Source organism: Schistocerca gregaria, chromosome X, assembly GCF_023897955.1.
Source record: "Schistocerca gregaria isolate iqSchGreg1 chromosome X, iqSchGreg1.2, whole genome shotgun sequence".
In the NCBI taxonomy this organism is placed as follows: Eukaryota; Metazoa; Arthropoda; class Insecta; order Orthoptera; family Acrididae; genus Schistocerca; species Schistocerca gregaria.
In genome coordinates this window covers 155,363,069-155,372,416 of record NC_064931.1, presented here as the reverse complement: position 1 = coordinate 155,372,416, position 9,348 = coordinate 155,363,069, and the positions used below count along the sequence as shown (strand labels likewise).

General features: G+C 45.5%; 1 non-coding gene across 1 annotated transcript; it reads left to right on the top strand.

The window, feature by feature from the left end:
* Positions 1-2,688: 2,688 nt before the first annotated feature.
* Trnas-uga (transfer RNA serine (anticodon UGA)) lies at positions 2,689-2,763 on the top strand. Its single transcript has one exon. It is a non-coding gene; the product is annotated as a tRNA-Ser (tRNA).
* Positions 2,764-9,348: the final 6,585 nt, after the last annotated feature.

The window sequence follows — 9,348 nt, the reverse complement described above, 5'->3', positions numbered from 1 at the left end:
GAAATCTCTGCGTTTGTCTGCACGCAGCCGGGACAATTTTGCATATGCTGGTGAAATGTGATCAAAAAGTCGAACGTCACAGATATATCGGACGCAGGCATTCATCGGGAATTTTCCTGAGAGATGCCTTGTAGGATAATATCGCTGTAGTCAATGATTGGTAGTATAAGCGTTTGTACTAATTTCTTTTTCAGATCGAAAGGGAAGAGTTTTTTATATTTTTGTAGGACATGAAGGGATGCTGATGCTTTTTTGCACACTGCAGTTACGTGCTCTGTCCAATTTAGATTTTCATCTATTATTACTTCCAAACCTTTTGCTGAGAAAGATAAGTTAATATTTGTTCCATTTAGGATAAGAGGTGGTACGGATTCCCGATGTTTTGGCCTAATGAGCTTAGAGTGACCAACAAGTACCGCTTGGGTTTTAGATGGGTTTAGTTTTAGACCTATGTCCTGTGCCCATTTTGACAGTGCATCGAGGTCAGTATTGAAATTTTCAATAGCTTTCTTGAGATTGCTTGGTTTCGCACTTAGATACAACTGAAGGTCATCAGCATTCATATGGTATTTGCAATAGGTCAGAACCGATGACACATCATTGACATACAGAGAGAAGAGTGTAGGACCTAATACTGAGCCTTGGGGAACGCCTGACACTAACTGCCGCCATTGTGATTTTATATTCCCAGATAGGACGCGTTGCTGACGAGACGTCATGTATGAGCGAAACCATTGCACTGCACTTGGTGAGAAATTTAGACCGCTAAGTTTGGCCAGTAAGATGTCGAAGTCGACAGTATCAAATGCTTTGCTGAAATCTAACAAGCAAATGATAGTCGCTTCTTGTCTGTCCATGGAAAGTTTCAGGTCATCTGTCACCTTTATCAGAGCAGATGTTGTGCTTCGATGTTTACGGAAACCTGATTGGTATTCGTCTAGTAAGTTGTTAGTAGTGAGGTAGATGGTGAGCTGGTCATGAACTATATATTCTAAGGCCTTTGATAGTGCAGGAAGAAGGCAAATGGGGGGGTGGTCAGAGGGTGCTGTGGCTATGTCCTTTTTAGGCAGTGGCTTAATTTGTCCCAGTTTCCAGGTCTCAGGGAAAACACTTGTGATTAATGAATCGTTGAAAATGTCTGTTGTAGAGGACAGTAGTTGGTCAATAATAAGTTTTACCATCTGGATAGTGATACCATCATGTCCAGTAGATGCTGATCTAATCTGCATTATGGGTTTCTTGACAGTACTGCAAGTGACGTGCTGTAGATAGAATTTTTCTTTGCTACAGTCGTTCAACCCCATGAAGTAATCAATGATTCTCTGTTTTTTGCGGTACAATTTTTATGCATACGGTTGATAAGTAAGGTCTGACACTTATGTGTGGCACTAATGAGAACAATCTCTCCTAGTGAGGTTGACAAGGCCAAAGTTTCAGCGCTTACTTTGAAGACGTGGCGTCTGAGGACATACCAACAGAACAATTTCTGTATACTGTCTGCTAGGTGATTTGAGACTGGTAGGATTTGGCCTAGGTAGTACATTCTGCTCCCTATAGATATTCTGACTGGGTGTATTGTTTGCAGGAGATCTATGTCCCTGTCAGAAAAAAAACGCACGTTGTGGCTCTGATTTTTTGCACCATGTCTGTCCAGTTTTTTGTCGCACACGCGTCTGACTCTGTACCCCAGTAGACTCCGTGGTGCCCTCGTTGCACACCAATCGAGATGGGTAGCATCACCAATGCCTCCTCCTACATGGAGAAATGTCGTCTTTCTCTTGCTTAGCTTCGCACCAGTGACCGTGTTGAAGTCGTTGACGATGTTCTCCACTTTCATCAGATTTGCTATGGATCGTACTGCTAAGGAGACGTCGTCAGCGTAAGCAATGCAAGCTACTTTCTCCGTTCCGATGTAGATTCCAAGTGATCGCTGGGTTATGCGTACAAGTAATAGTGCTACCGCGATGACGTACAACGCCATTGATAGGGGACAGTCTTCCTGAAAGATCTGCTAATTATAATTTTGTCAGACAGTTGGCCATTAATCAAGATACGTGATGTGGCACTGGAAATGAAGTGCTGCATTAGTTTGACGAAACGTTGGCCGAAACACATCTTCGTCAGCACTTTAATCAGATTTAATCAGATTTATTGTCCGTTAGAGTACAGATGGCATCCCGTAGATTACAGGCAGCTGATATTACACTGCGTGCAGGTACCGCACCATATTGGTGTTTTCTTAGGATTTTGTGTAACACCGGTTGCGTTCGCTGTTTAACAGTCCTTGTTTTAAAGTCTGAATTAGGTAAGGAGATAGGTCACAACTCATATATCTTTTGATGTTCCCTTTTTTTTGGGTAAAGGCACAACGAAGCCTTCAATGAGCTCCTCTGGTACAGATTCAAGCTGTCACAATTCATTAGCAAGTAGATTATGTCAGGGACAAGATATTCCAGTAGCGTTGATAAAATTCCGTCTCGTCCAGAAGATTTTCGTTTCGTGGCTCTGGACACGGCCTTTTTTACATCGCCCTCACGGAATGGGGCGTCAAGCGTATCATTGTCGTCACGAGACAATACGGAAACTGAAACTTCCTGGCAGATTAAAACTGTGTGCCCGACCGAGACTCGAACTCGGGACCTTTGCCTTTCTGGCAGAAGTAAAGCTGTGAGTACCGGGCGTGAGTCGTGCTTCGGTAGCTCAGTTGGTAGAGCACTTGCCCGTGAAAGGCAAAGGTCCCGAGTTCGAGTCTCGGTCGGGCACACAGTTTTAATCTGCCAGGAAGTTTCATATCAGCGCACACTGCAGAGTGAAAATCTCATTCTGAATACGGAAACTGTTTCATTGAGTACTTCGGTCCAAAGCGCCCCACTGATCTCCTGCCTATCGTAAAGTTCTCTTTAGTAGTTATACACTTACGATGAGGTATCGCCTTGCCTTGTAACTACAGTCCCCATCCCATCAATAACCTCTTCAATTAGCTTCACTTTCTGCCGCTGCAATGTTCGTAAAGTGTGCTGACCCGATGTCCTTTGATTGGAATCGCGTTATCGTGCCTTGCATTTGTTTGCTATACGGGTACGTAATTTTCGCCTTGTACTTCTTTATACGGCGATAAGTGTCGTCAGCTGTGATGTCGGTGGTGTAGTGTAGTTCATGGAGACATGTGAAATAAAATTCTATTGTTTGTTTGACGCAATAGGACTTCTGATAAAAGTAACTTTTTACTTTAGATCTAAGTTTTGGTATGGCTCTGTGTAGCCACCATTCAGCAGTCGATTTGTATTGGTTTCTGGAGCGCTTTACTTGCTCGTATGCCCGTTGGATGTCTGCATCCAGCTGTTTTGTCTTGCAGCAGGCTGATGTTAAATCTCCAGTAGCCTCTACCACGAAACACTTCTGGGCGTTGGAGGTTCATGTAACGCTGCTGGGCACTTTGGTCAGAAAAGACGACTGGAGCTGTGTCGCTGTTCACTACATTATGACTGACAGCGGCAGAGACATACATGCGGTCTGTCCTCCTGGCGGAATTTCAGGCTCTGTGTCTATATACGATGCGGTTCCCGTGAATTTTTTTCCAGGTGCTAAACAGTTTCAGTATATAGACGTGGTGGTCGAGTCCTGTGCATTTATTAAGTTCGGTGTTTGGTCTTTTGCTGAGATAACACAGTTAATATCCCCCCCCCCTACGATACTACACTCCTGGAAATGGAAAAAAGAACACATTGACACCGGTGTGTCAGACCCACCATACTTGTTCCGGACACTGCGAGAGGGCTGTACAAGCAATGATCACACGCACGGCACAGCGGACACACCAGGAACCGCGGTGTTGGCCGTCGAATGGCGCTAGCTGCGCAGCATTTGTGCACCGCCGCCGTCAGTGTCAGCCAGTTTGCCGTGGCATACGGAGCTCCATCGCAGTCTTTAACACTGGTAGCATGCCGCGACAGCGTGGACGTGAACCATATGTGCAGTTGACGGACTTTGAGCGAGGGCGTATAGTGGGCATGCGGGAGGCCGGGTGGACGTACCGCCGAATTGCTCAACACGTGGGGCATGAGGTCTCCACAGTACATCGATGTTGTCGCCAGTGGTCGGCGGAAGGTGCACGTGCCCGTCGACCTGGGACCGGACCGCAGCGACGCACGGATGCACGCCAAGACCGTAGGATCCTACGCAGTGCCGTAGGGGACCGCACCGCCACTTCCCAGCAATTTAGGGACACTGTTGCTCCTGGGGTATCGGCGAGGACCATTCGCAACCGTCTCCATGAAGCTGGGCTACGGTCCCGTACACCGTTAGGCCGTCTTCCGCTCACGCCCCAACATCGTGCAACCCGCCTCCAGTGGTGTCGCGACAGGTGTGAATGGAGGGACGAATGGAGACGTGTCGTCTTCAGCTATGAGAGTCGCTTCTGCCTTGGTGCCAATGATGGTCGTATGCGTGTTTGGCGCCGTGCAGGTGAGCGCCACAATCAGGACTGCATATGACCGAGGCACACAGGGCCAACACCCGGCATCATGGTGTGAGGAGCGATCTCCTACACTGGCCGTACACCTCTGGTGATCGTCGAGGGGACACTGAATAGTGCACGGTACATCCAAACCGTCATCGAACCCATCGTTCTACCATTCCTAGACCGGCAAGGGAACTTGCTGTTCCAACAGGACAATGCACGTCCGCATGTATGCCGTGCCACCCAACGTGCTCTAGAAGCTGTAAGTCAACTACCCTGGCCAGCAAGATCTCCGGATGTGTCCCCCATTGAGCATGTTTGGGACTGGATGAATTGTCGTCCCACGCGGTCTGCACGTCCACGACGAACGTTGGTCCAACTGAGGCGCCAGGTGGAAATGGCATGGCAAGCCGTTCCACAGGACTACATCCAGCATCTCTACGATCGTCTCCATGGGAGAATAGCAGCCTGCATTGCTGCGAAAGGTGGATATACACTGTACTAGTGCCGACATTGTGCATGCTCTGTTGCCTGTGTCTATGTGCCTGTGGTTCTGTCAGTGTGATCATGTGATGTATCTGACCCCAGGAATGTGTCAATAAAGTTTCCCCTTCCTGGGACAATGAATTCACGGTGTTCTTATTTCAATTTCCAGGAGTGTATTAGCGGCATATTCACTAATTAAAAAAGGTTGTAACGGAACGTATTAAAGGCTTTATTATAATGAAGTATGCGATACCCTCCTAATTCAACCAGTTTAACTAGCAATTATGATAATAGAAAAGTAATTGTGTATGTTAGCAATGAATGCATAGCATGTCTACATAAACAGTCACCCCATTAAAATATAATTAATAACTGACCCACACAAAAGTTAACATCACTTGAACACTGATACAGCAGATGTCATTATGTAAAAACACTATATTCAACTGAAATAATTAATATGAAATACGAATAATATTGGTCAACTTACGTATTTTGGATCTCTTTAAATAAAAATTACCCAGTGAAGCTTATTTATTCACTAGAACTGTTTGCACTCACTATTCACGTAAACACATCTATTTTAAACGAGAACCGCTGTAATTTTTAATAATTCACGTTATTTACTGATATATGCAAATGAGAGAAGTCAATAGATGTACCTTTGACAACCGGCCTTTTTGCAACAAAGAATTGTTCTGACAAGTTGACAAATCTGCCTGTCATTTTAATGACCTGTTAAATTATGTCACTCGATGTAAATTAATAACTTTATTGCACAAATTACGATAACAGATGGATGCCTGACTTATAAACCACATCTCTTCTTAGTAGTTCTTTGACGAGGTTATAAATACAAGCAGCAAGAAGCGTCGTCAGCTCAGTCTTGATAGAACTTTTGTAAAGTGTGTACGTTATTGTCGAATGTGGAAAAACAATGCAAATATGTTGTAATAGAAGTGTTACTCTGTACTGTGACAACGTGGTCAGCGGAGTTAAGATGGCTACCATGCCAATAAATAGTTGAAGTTCACTTATGCTGTCGTTCATTATTTATCAACATAGTGCGAATATAGGAATATCAACGATTGGGCGACCATTATAAGGTACATCACTTTTATAAAAGTAAGAACTTTCCTTTCGGCTGTTACTGCCGGATGGTGCGGTTAAATTGACAGTCTGAATGCCACTGATTCAACAGGATATGCCCCGTCCATTTGTCAGGCGTATTATGTTCGAGTGATGGATACCATCTAGTAGAAGGATTACAGTTTCAGTGTGGTCCTCTTTGCTGTTGTTCGTTATGACTACAAATCCCGCCATGTTCGGTTCTACGCAGACTTCTTGCAAGAGCCCGGCGTTCAAAAACGGCTCTGAGCACTATGGGACTTAACATGTGAGGTCATAAGTCCTCTAGAACTAAGAACAACTTAAACCTAGCGCTAACCTAAGGACATCACACACATACATCCCCGAGGCAGGATTCGAACCTGCGACCGTAGCGGTCGAGCGGTTCCAGACTAAAGCGCCTAGAACCGCTCAGCCACAGCGGCCGGCCCCGACGTCTACATTATTAGTGTATAGGAAGTCTGTGTGCGCTCTGAATTTTGCATCACTCTGAAATCTGTTACTGCTGTTCGTTGTTACATTGTATGTGAAAGTATCGGTCATTGAGGAGGAGATATACCCGAACCACTAAATCCCACTCTGCCCATACATACAAATTCACACACACATTTCAGTATAAAGCTACGGTTGGCTCTCACTCGTGTCCATTTCATCGTCCACCCACCAATGATCACCCGATGGTATATTTCGACTGCCGGCGGAATCCATGGGTTCTAAGGTGGCAGTTGCGGGTATTGCTGTTGTTTCAGGTTGGCTGTTTTTTAGTTTCGTAGCCACTTGGGCTACCGCCCTTAGTTGTTGTGCTGTCTCAGTAACTCCTCCGCAAACGATGCGAAGTTTCTTTTTTTTAGGCGAGAGCTGGCCTTGGAAATCTTTGTGGAAATCGGAGCCGGCCGGTGTGACCAAGCAGTTCTAGGCGCTTCAGTCTGGAACCGCGCTACCGCTATGGTCGCAGGTTTGAATACTGCCTCGGGCATGGATGTGTGTGATTTCCTTAGGTTAGTTAGGTTTAAGTAGTTCTAAGTCCTAGGGGACTGATGACCTCAGATGTTAAGTCCCATAGTGCTCAGAGCCATTTGAACCATTTTTTTGGAAATCGGATACGGCGTCCTTTTTTTCTTTTCTTTTTTTTTTTTTTTAATAATAGGAACTGCTTGTACAGTGGCACCCGAATATTCGTCACGCACCTCATTGTGATCTGTGACGTGAGTGGTGTCACTTGTCGGTCGTTGTAGTTAGTGCTATTACGTTCATTGAAAGAGTTGATTGCAGGAACGTTGGATGTAACAATAGTGTTATCGAATGGCGCACAAGGGTTGCCTTCTTCTCCTGCAACAGATTGTTTCAAAACTAAATCATCTACGAAGCTGCATGAGGGCGAACTATGTTCAGGAACAACATTAGATTGCACGATTATTGCAACGTTTGCTTGAACGTCGGACATTTCCACGTCAGCGCTCGCAGGAAATGCACTAGTTTGCCACACGAGTTATCGCTGCCGCGGCAGTGCTACGTCATCGGGAGGACGCACGAAGCTACCGCTGCGCGTTAATAAACGCCTAGCGACGGCTGTGTACTGGGCCCGTTGCCTGCCTTCCGCATCTAACTGGGCAGTGATCTGTATCGGTCGTCTTCGCGGACACTCCGCCCTAAGGCGACCGGGCATATTACAGGCAGAATAAGTACGTGGTAGGCCCTTGTAAACAACGACAGCTTTGAAGCCAAACAAACTGATGAAGGACGGCATGTGAAACTGTCAATCAATTTTAACCGTTCTCACACCATTTCCACCACTTTGTAAATGCATGTTACCGTCCCATCGGTCTGCAGTTACTGTATACACGGTACCAGATTTAGAAAGGGCCTGTTTAATGTACGCCAGGTCAAGTTCAAATGGTAACAGATGCACTTTTACCGTCCTGAGACCTAATCCAGCAAAAGTAACGGTAACACGACACAACTGGCCTGTGCTTGTCTTATACTTGGCATCCCCGTTCGTCATGTTCATAAACCTTTGGCAGATTCCTCAATTTCACGGTTTGCACGTTGCTCAGAAAGTCCTACGCCATTCCAAAAACGTCTTCTTTCGGTACTTAACGTTTCGAAGAACCGATCGTAAAATTCGTAAATTTTTGGACGCCCAATACCTAAACTGAAACTGACCTTCAATGTACTCTTTCGCACTTGAGACTGAATATGCTGAGTCTGTCCTTCCGACAATCATTTCTTTTTTGAGTTCTTCACATTTTTCATGCAGCCATTTCGTGTTAGTTTCTCTGCACTTCCTATTTATTTCATTCTGCAGCGCCTTGTATTTCTGTATTCCTGAATTTCCCTGAACATTTTTGTACTTCCTTCTTTCGTCGATCAACTGAAGTGTTTCTTCTGTTACCCATGGTTTCTTCTTAGTACTTATGTCCTTCCAAATTCTGTGTCTGCCCTTTTTAGAGATGTCCATTCCTCTTCAACTGTACTGTCTACTGAGCTATTCCTCACTGCTGTATCTATAGCCTCAGAGAACTTCGCGTGTCTCTCCATTCCTTATTACTTCAGTTTCCCACTTCTTTGCATATTGATTCTTCCTGACTGATCTCTTAAACTTCAGCCTACTCTTCATGACTACTAAATTGTGATCTGAATCTATATCTGCTACTGGGTAAGCCTTACAATCCGGTATCTGAGTTCGGAATTTCTGTCTGACCAAGATATTGTAATCTAACTGAAATTTTCCTACATCATCCGCCCTTTTCCAGGTGTACCTCCTCCTCTTGTGATTCTTGAATAGAGAATTCGCTGAAACTTCCTGGCACATTAAAACTGTGTGCCGGACCGAGACTCGAACTCGGGACCTTTGCCTTTCGCGGGCAAGTGCGCTACCGACTGAGCTACCCAAGCAGGACTCACGCCCCGTCCTCACAGCTTTAATTCCGCCAGTACCTCGTCTCCTACCTTCCAAACTTCTGTGAGGACGGGCCGTGAGTCATGCCTGGGTAGCTCGTCGGTAGAGCACTTGACCGCGAAAGGCAAAGGTCCCGAGTTCGAGTCTCGGTACGGCACAGTTTTAATCTGCCAGGAAGTTTCATATCAGCGCACACTCACCTCTAGAGTGAAAATTTCATTCTAGAGTATTCGCTGTTACTTGTTCAAATTTGTTACATAACTCAATTAGTCTTTCTCCTCTCCCATTTTTAGTACAAAGTCCATATTCATCAGTAACGCCGGCCTGAGTTGCCGAGTGGTTCTAGGCGCTACAGTCTGGAACGGCGGGATCCTGC